This window comes from Gavialis gangeticus, unplaced genomic scaffold, assembly GCF_001723915.1.
Source record: "Gavialis gangeticus isolate Ggan-Ray unplaced genomic scaffold, GavGan_comp1, whole genome shotgun sequence".
Lineage (NCBI taxonomy): Eukaryota > Metazoa > Chordata > Crocodylia > Gavialidae > Gavialis > Gavialis gangeticus.
In genome coordinates this window covers 23,266,799-23,276,320 of record NW_017728998.1, presented here as the reverse complement: position 1 = coordinate 23,276,320, position 9,522 = coordinate 23,266,799, and positions in this window count along the sequence as shown.

The window sequence follows — 9,522 nt, the reverse complement described above, 5'->3', positions numbered from 1 at the left end:
TGCTCCGAAACAAGTCAATAAGTAGAGAAAAGCTTTGACTGAGTTAATTGGGGCAGGATCAAGATCTGAAGCCTGACAGATTAAAGTTCTTGGCCACTTAGCTCGCAGATATTATCAAACTCATTTGACAAGCATAAACTGAACACACACACACACACACACACACACACACACCAGGTCTCAATGTGTGTCAAATGTTCTTCTACATTAAACTACAACTCACAGAAAACTCAGAAAACTGTGGACCCTTAGTATTTGTAGCACATCCAGTAACTCAAATAAAGACCAGTTTCAACCCTAACTTACATATATACAACTACTCCAATTTCATTTATTTCACAGCTAGCAAGTCACAGCAAGTAAGACCAGCATTTTATAAACGTATTGGACTGCCCACGTATATGATACATATCACATTTGCAAAAATGAATCAGAATATTTCACACTTTATAAAAAAAAAAGAAAAAAGGACGTTAGTTCCATTTGGCCCCACTTCTGCAACAAAAAACCCCTTTTTGGAATTTCAGGCCACATGGAAACCTCATGCAGTCATTTTTCAGTGAACTGTAGAAATAATCTAGCAGTATAACTGCTGTACATGATACACTGAAAATGAAACAGTGGGTGCATCCACACATTCATTAATGTGCCATATTTATTGCCCATCAAGTTTAGTATTTGAATAACCAAGCACTAAATCAATGTGCAGTAACTGGTGCTACTACGCAGTAGCATCAGCACATGGGTTTTTACAGATGCTAACCACACAGTAGCAAACTATACAGTAGTGTATTAGCAAAGGTTTTGCCCACCATTTCACTGAGCAGTATTATTAGGCTACTGCACAGTTCACTTCTCATGTAGATGCACCCAGTGAGATGGATGTGTATCTGATATAAACTGCAGATGTAGTTTAAGAAGGAAGAATATGCTATCCTGTTGAAATGTGATTTGGTTTATGCCCTGTACTCTTGCAATAAGTAGATAAGATCTTTAATGACCACAGATGGTCAGAAACTCAGTGTTGTCTTACCCAGCTAAATGTTGACAGCTTCAGCAAAGTGTTGTCGATTAGCTCCACGTTGCTGAAATCAATATTTACTGAGAAGGAAGAGCATCACCTACCAAACAAACAAGCAGGCTTTCTGCATCCTTCTCCTGTCCTATCCAAATACTGACCTGGCTTATTCCTTTTTCCTACAGTCCCGACCTTGAGATCACAACCCAAAGAGACAGGGCAAATGCACTGAACCAGCAAAGAACTAAAGCACGTCTCACTGAAGTTAGCTGACCTAGTTGTGTGCTTAAAATGAGGTGCCTGCTAAAGCATGTTGCTGGAAGAGAGCTGAAGATACTAAAATGAAGGGCCCTAATGAATTAAATGCATGGAGGAGGCAGCCACAATATATAAATATTTTTTCATCGGGATCATTCCACTCGGTCCAATCAGCACCTTAACAAATCGCAGACGTAAACTTTTCTTATTTGTCCAGGTTGTCTGTCTAGAAATTGTCAGCTAGATTCTTTATTGCCATTTATGTGCGCAGACTTATACACAGCAGTAAAGGGGGAGTAAAACACTACCATTTCAGAATGGTACTAGACACCCGCATAAAAGATCATGCAAGGTGTAGGGAAGCAGCAGCAGCAAATCAGACCCCATATGCCTCCTTCCTTCATCAGAATCTTTTATTTGTCCACAAATGAGCTGCAAACTATTTCTCTCTGAAGTTCCTGCAGCTGATACATCACAGCCCAATCATCTTTGTCCCTGCCAATAAAGCTGGAGGCAAGAGCCAGGGATGCTACTAGCTGTAGCATTACTGTCTCAAATCATTGCTAAAGGCACTTATTGCTCCAATGATTGACAAGTACAAAGCCCTTTGGGACACACATATCAGCAGCAGAATGTGGAACTAAGGGTAGAAACTGAAAGCTCTTCTAGGGATTCCCCCTTTGAGCAGAAGACCAAGGGAGCAGAGAAGATAAAGATGGGGAGAGAAAGCAGAGGTGTGAATAATAAAAGGCACTAAAGAATAAGCAAAAAGAGAGTGTGGAAGGAGAGGGGAGAAGCATATATAAACAAACAGGTTTCTAAGTACAATCTAGCCAGACAGAGGTGTGACTGGCTATTGTAACACCCTGGACAGAGATGCCAGCAGTTAGAGGTTAGCCAAGCAGCTGCTACCACAGCGGCATCCCAAGGAGCCTCCATTCTGGTGCACCCTTTAAATCAGCACCCAGAGCTAACGCCCTGCTCACCTTGCCATAGTTACCCTATCAAATCTCTTCCATGATTAAATGGTAAGCCTATGATTTCTGACTGGGTAGACTGAGAGAGTGTAGAGATAGCATATAGATAAGTTTCTTCTATCAAATCTATTTGGAAACAGAAATTCTATTGCCTATACTTTACCGCAAAATACTGGCCACACTGGTTCGGTACTAAAAGTTTGAATTTATAAAAATATAATTAGGGGATTCAATATTCACCTTATCTCACTAAGTTTCATTTTCAGCATGCAAGCAAAGAGATTTTTTCTCTCACTGGGAGCAGCCCTGCACATTCACCCTAAACCAGGAACCTCACAACCTATGTTCTCGAGGTGCCTAGAGACTCTACAGACCAAAAAAATGACGGCTATATTTGTCCAATCCTAACAATTTTAATTAATGCCCCAGAAATAACACTACAAAGAAGGTGGCATAGGTGCTGCTGAGAACATAACCTGATGACCATGGGGCTGCTTATGCACATACATGATGGCCCAAAGTGGCCTGCAGGATCTTCATAGAGGGCAGGGGTGTTTGACAAGGACAGAAGACTCCAGCTTGACTTTCACATTTCAAGTTAAATTTCAGGTGCTGATTAACATACCCAGGTGGGTTTTCATATTAAAGTCACTTTTCAGGCTAGAACCCTATTTTCAAATATCCAAGCTCCATCCAGGAAAAACCTATGCCAAAGAAAAGTAAAGAATTGCAACTACCATTAAAACTTAGAAAATCATGAAGAACATAGTAAACACTGTGTGAATAATTCATAATAAATAATTTATTCAATGATTTATGACTTTTTCATTTCCAGTTTCTTCAAATTTATTTGCTATTCAAAATTATTCTCTTGTCAACAGCGATATGCAAAGGCTTGACAGAGCTATGAGGAGCAGCAGTGATACAGGAGGGTTCTGGAGACTCAGGAAGATAAAACTGTATTGGTTCAGAGTGGGTCTCTATTTGGAAGCTATTTACAAGTATACAGGCTAGAAACTATTTTGTTTTTAAATGAAAGCTCAGATTCTGTCGGAATGAATGGTTTAATCTTGTGCACTTGCCAGGGAACAGTTCCCACTCACCATTAGTGACCAGATTTGTCAAGTTCTGGCAGTATCTGTAGTTACATATTGACATTTTAATGGTAGCTGCTCTAACACCATCACTAGGAAATAAAGCCAAACAATGCAACTGATAAGCCAACAGAACAATTCTGTTAAAAACTAACAACAAAATCAAAAACTAAGACATGCTGTAAAAAATTACAGGTCTCTGAAAGTGCTCTGTGAAATATGAAAACAAATACACAAAACCTAGTTTTAAACAACAAGAGAAAGAAAAATTATGAACTAAAAGACGAATTCCACTTTAAATGAAATATGCAACGAAAATGCAGACACCATACAGCCTTTATAATTCAGTGACATGCCAGGAGATGACGTAAATACTAAAGTTTTTCCATAGACTGCCCGTAGCTGTTGCTGGAGTCTCCAGACACTGATTATTTAAAACCTCAGTGAGAGGTGCTATATTATTTTGTTCACGCTATACAATAAGGGTGGGATCTCCAAAAGTGCACCACTTGGAGCTAACTGTATTCTCAGAGCCAAATTTCTAAGTATTGGAAATAGGTGTTCTCCATTGGTCCTAGGCCAACACAGAACACTTATGAAAAATCCCATTCATGAAATACAAATATAGCTCAAAGCATTTCCTGCATTATACAGTGGGTGCAAAACGGCAGAAATGGCAGCCACAATAAACTGAGACCAAGTCACAAACAGTGGAAAGGTTAGAATACACAGTTAGCATTTACTATCTCATAATGTAAAAGAGACCAGGCAGAATTTTGGCCTGATATGTACTGTGCATGCAAACAGTAGGCTTTTTTAGTCTGTACTTTGCTGCCCTTCTAAATGCATCCTCCACAGTAAGTTGACCATCTGGTTGGCAGTTTGTCTGTGCGTCTTGCCTACTTTCTCAAAAACAAAGTGCTGATGTGCTCGTTTTTTTCTTTCCTTGTCTTTAAAAAAAGAAAATGATGCTATTGCAAAAGGGTGCCTGCACCATTCTAATTCATATCTTGCTGTTGGCCTCTCCCCGTCTCTTCCTGAATGATGCAGTGGTTCTTATTCTGTAAATCCATTTGCTAAATACTGTACAATGCTCTCTTGCAGTAGTGGTGATCATCAATAGTTAGATTTCAAGAGGCTTCTCCAAACAAATGTTCCCATGTGTTCCCTTTCTTGATTTCTTTCTGCATAAACAACAGCTTGCATTAGAGAAAAAAAATTCTTGTGAAAATAATGTTGGATTTCTACTGATGCTTCCTACCAATACTGTACTTTTGCAAATGGGCCCATCAGGATACCTTTTGCATTGTTTGACCCGGTTTATTTTTCAGGGCTGTTTTTTTCATACTCTTTCCTTCTACTTCTGTGTCTCTGTTTTCACCTTGTGAAGTAGTCAGTTGGAGGAACAAAGCACTCACCTTCCACATCAGTATGGACTGGCAGAAGATAGGAAAGGATAGCACCTTAGAGACTAACTAGTTGACTGTATTAACTATTGTTCTGTTTTCATGCAGTTATGAAAAGAATCCATACCATGAATCCATTCTGTGAAGAACATGCAGTCCAGTTCCACACACAACAGCACTGATATGCCAGTGTATTGTGGGAGGTTAGATAGCAGTTCTACAGTTCAGCGCCTGCCACAGCAGAATCTATCTGAACATGTGAACTTAAAACCTCATTGCTAGAGACAGACATTACACATGAACTGGTTTAAGTGATCCGAAACTGGTTTAAACCTGTAACAGAACAGAAGCTCGGTGCAAATAAACCAGTTTAAAAATGGCTGAAACCAGTTTGAGATAAATCTGGTTGAATGTAATATTAGACTCTACTGATCTGGGTCAAACCGGTTTATGCAATGTCTGTCCCACACCCCTTCCTTTTTTAAGTTAAATCAGAATCCTCCAGTATCCCAGTTGCTTTGCAACTCTAGGTGGGGCTCTGCTCCAAGCCAGCAAGGCTGGCTCTGCCCCTCTGCTCCCTAGCTGCAGCTCCAGCAGAGACTGCAAGTACAGGGCATCTGCTTGGCTTCCTCCTGCTCCCCCCCCACTCCCTGATGAAGCAAGGATTCCTCCCTCCCCTCTGCCTCACAGAGACACCTCTCAACATTAGGTAGCAGACCACATGCTGGTTACGGTCTGTGCTGTGGAAGATGAGACAAAGGGAGACAGGACAGGCTTAGGGCTCTTTGGAGCTAATCAGCAGGTAGCTCGTAATGTCCCTCCATTCCTTCTTTGGAACAAGTTGTTGAAGAAGAGCTTTTGTTTTGCTATTGGGGTGATAAATGCTCCCTGATGTGTAAATAAATCCCTGATGGCTCCCTCACTGACCAGCGGGTGGCAACACCCCTCCCTAATCCAACCATCCTGCCGGGGCCTGACCCCATCTCCTTTAGTTCAGCAATGTTGAAGGGAGGGCTGCTCTAGCACCCCCCACCTTCTAGCCTGAGCCACTGCAGGCATGTGCCTGCATTTTTTCAGTCCAGAGGGGATTTCTGTGCAGTTACAAACTGATTCAGCCTAGACAAGTTAGACTAACCTGCAAAGATTGAATCAATTCAGGCTCAGGCTTTTTGAATGTCTGTCCCTCACCCATGTCATGCCCACCAAAACCTACCCTTCACAAATCTAATTCATATTTCATAACACTCTCCCAACAGAGTTGCAACTAACCTATAAATGTTTCCCCTGCTCTCAGGCTTGCTGGATAAGGGCAAAAAGGTGTTACAAGGAGAGCCAAGATTAATTGATGAAACCCCTATGTTTCACTGTTTAAAAAGGAAAAATATCTGGGAAACCTGACCTGCACAAGTTACATCCATGTTTACAAAAACATTTTGGAAGGAAATAAACACTTCTGCAATGGCAGTGGCTACAGAACACTGGTGGACTTTGCACAGAGCAATCACTGACAAGTAAGGAACAGCACTGTGGGAAAAATCTAAGATGATCTGCTGTAATTTCCAGGTGGCTGCAATATCTGTGGTTTCTGCCCTACTTCAGCAGAGCAGTAGGACAGACTGCCTCGGTACAGCTGGGAGCAGTGTAATGACATGGCATGAGATTAACAAAAGTCAACCATCAAGTCCCATCTCTGAAGTGTCAAAAGCCCCAATTTGCTACCTGTCGCTGGAAGTACTCACAGTGCATAGGTACCTAAATTTCTAAGAATAATATGCCCAGAAGTGCCTCAGCTGGTACCAATATCAGGCATAATTCTATCAAGATTCATGACGTAGGAATTCCTCTACTCACTACTGACAGAGCTTGCTTAGACTGGGTGCCTGTAAAATACAAGGGGGGTGAGGTACAGCAGTGATGTCCTTTCCTCCCAGAGATGAAGATAGGGGCAACCACCCAACATGTAGAATAAGTGGGAGTAATCCCCTTCTCTGTGACTTTCCAACCCACATCTCTCATATACCAGGAGAATAGCATAACCCCAAAAATGGGAGAGAATGAGGGGATGGAATACCCTAAATCCTTCCTGTTAAAAGTCATTCCAATTTGTGGGGCATAATTAAACATTCATTAGTGAAAGAGAGAAAATGAGCATGGCTTCATTCATCAATAGTAAAAACACTTGCCCTAGAGAGGACACCTGGATTCTATTTCCTTCCACTGACTTGAACACTATCTGAAAACTCAGAATAGCCTGACCTGGCAGTTTAGAGGTGGAAGATGTGGGTTCCAATCCCTTCAGCAGAGAAGGGAATTGAACGTGACTATCTCACACCCTGGGTGAGTGCTATAACCACTACGCAACTGGATAATAGCTACAACCACCGCCATCAGACAAGGAAGGGCCAGATCCAGAATCTTACTCCAAGATAGGATTCGAGTCATCCTATGAAGAAGGAGGCCAAGAGTTAGGCTTATAAGTGCCAGAAAGGCACAAGGTTTAAAGATACACCTCCATCTTTCATATTTTCTATTGGCTATCTTAGGCAGTTCCCCATTCACCAGACTAGCTTTTGAGGATCCATTTGTTACTGCCTTGTTCTTCCCCACTGGCCAGATTCTGCTAGGTAGTTTGGCTCTGGCACACTCAGGACTGTAACATGCAATTCATCTTTGTGATTTTAGCCCTTGCTACCGGTGCTATCTCACGATGGTATCAACATCTGTACAATGCAAATGTGAACATGAGTCACTATACTGATACCAACATTTCTTGTGGTGCACAGATGTGAACCAGCAGTCCTATTTTTTTTTAACTTCACGTCTCCTCTTCAATTAATACTGGTGCACCCTATGCTTTATAACCAAAGCTGTCAACAAGAATGTCAGAAACAGATCATTTCAGGCCTAGACTACACAAACAAATGCAGAAAACAAGGTCATGTGTATATCCTGTAAGAAAAACATTCAGAACTAACAGAAATTATGGAGCCCTTACAAAGCACCACTGAAAACAAAAACTCGGCATTCTAGAATTAGCAGCAAAAACAATGGACACTGGCCTGAATTTACAGTGTCCAGAATAATGAGGTTTGACGCTACTGTAATGTGCTGTGTTGTAAACACAGTGAATCAGAGGCTATTCCCCTTGTTTTATGCACTAAATGCAAGGCGGCAAATGTTACTCAGTTACACATACACACAATTCAGCTAACTGCAACCAAGTCGCCTGATGGTTGAACTATGTTTTGCACACTTATCTCATCTCTACGAGAACCCATGTAATACAGAAAGACATCATTGTTTCCAGGAGCATGTATACATTACTGTTGCAGGTACTGTAGGCTACTGTAAATGAAGCAATTTTAAAGCGTTTGGAGTACATCACAGTTTTCAGCACGAAAGAGTCAAGAATTAACACTAGGTACCATGCCCCTTGTATCTGAAATATGGCGGTTCTTCTGTATTCCAAGCACTGAAACACACTGCAGCATCTGATATGCCAGAGCATGGTAACTGTTAGTAAATGATTACTTTTTAATAGGAAACCCTGTACATGTTAAAATATGATATTCTCCCTTAATCCTATGCAACTAGAGAGATCTTATGCAGCTTGTGAAGGTACTAGTACCTCTGGAAAACAGATGTGCTAAGCAATCCGCTAAAAGCAAAGATATATTGGAATTTATCTGTTTATATATAAAGGACCCATCCCATGATAGTGTCTGGGATTCTGTAGAACAAATAAAAATTAAGCTGGGCTCAAAACTCAGAGAAGTAAACCATAACTATAAAACCAGGGGAAAGGAAAACTACTCCAAAGAGACATTCGCTTGTCTTCAGATGCTGGACCATGTTAGTGGTCAATCATGATGTCATCCCTAGAAGTAATACCTTTCAGTTAAAATATAGAGCTAGGCTAAAAATATGTGAGCAAAAAGGGGAAATTCTAACAGAACTAATTTACTGCAATAAAAGCCAAGGTACAGGGCAAGTACAGCTGAAAAAATGTAAAGTGTATGAATACTGAATGAAACAGGAGTGGATATGCTATAGTACTCTGCCTACAATATTTCAGCTGAGCTACAGATCATATTCTATTTTTTGTTAATAACATGTAAGCAATAAGAAAACAAGAGAGGGAATGCAGCCCAAATGCCTTGTGAAGGGGACAACTAGTGGAATATAAGTCCATCAAACACAGCGTACTTGTATTCTATCACTGTCCTCTATTCCATATTTTATTTATAACACATCAGGGTTTTAGTCCTTTTTAAAATTTTGATGACTTAAATGAATAATGATAAGTAGGCTGTCTAAATATGGAGCTACAACTAAGAAATGCCTCTGAGAGGACAATACAGAGAAATACATTTTATTTTTAAAAGGCTCAAAGACCAGGACACACAGTCTAACACCATTTTAATTGTGTATCACCTCCTGTTTTGCTCTCTTTCTCTTGATAATTAAGCTATTTTATCTGAATCACCCAGTGTGAGCTTGTCATCTCTATCTGCCTCTGCTTTTATCCCTCCAAGTTAAGCCCAGTATCAGCTGCAAGCGCAACACATGGAATTTTTCATGTTTGCTCACTGTGGACAACTTTTACCACTCCCTGCACTGTGACTTCTTGTCTATACATATTTCCAAGGTCTCCACTGAAGCAACCCACCCCCTGAATCCAATCACTTTTGTAGCATGTTCAGATTTGTTAGACCCAAGGAACAAGATTCCCCAGTTAGATTTCAAGCCCAGAATATACAGCTATGGCT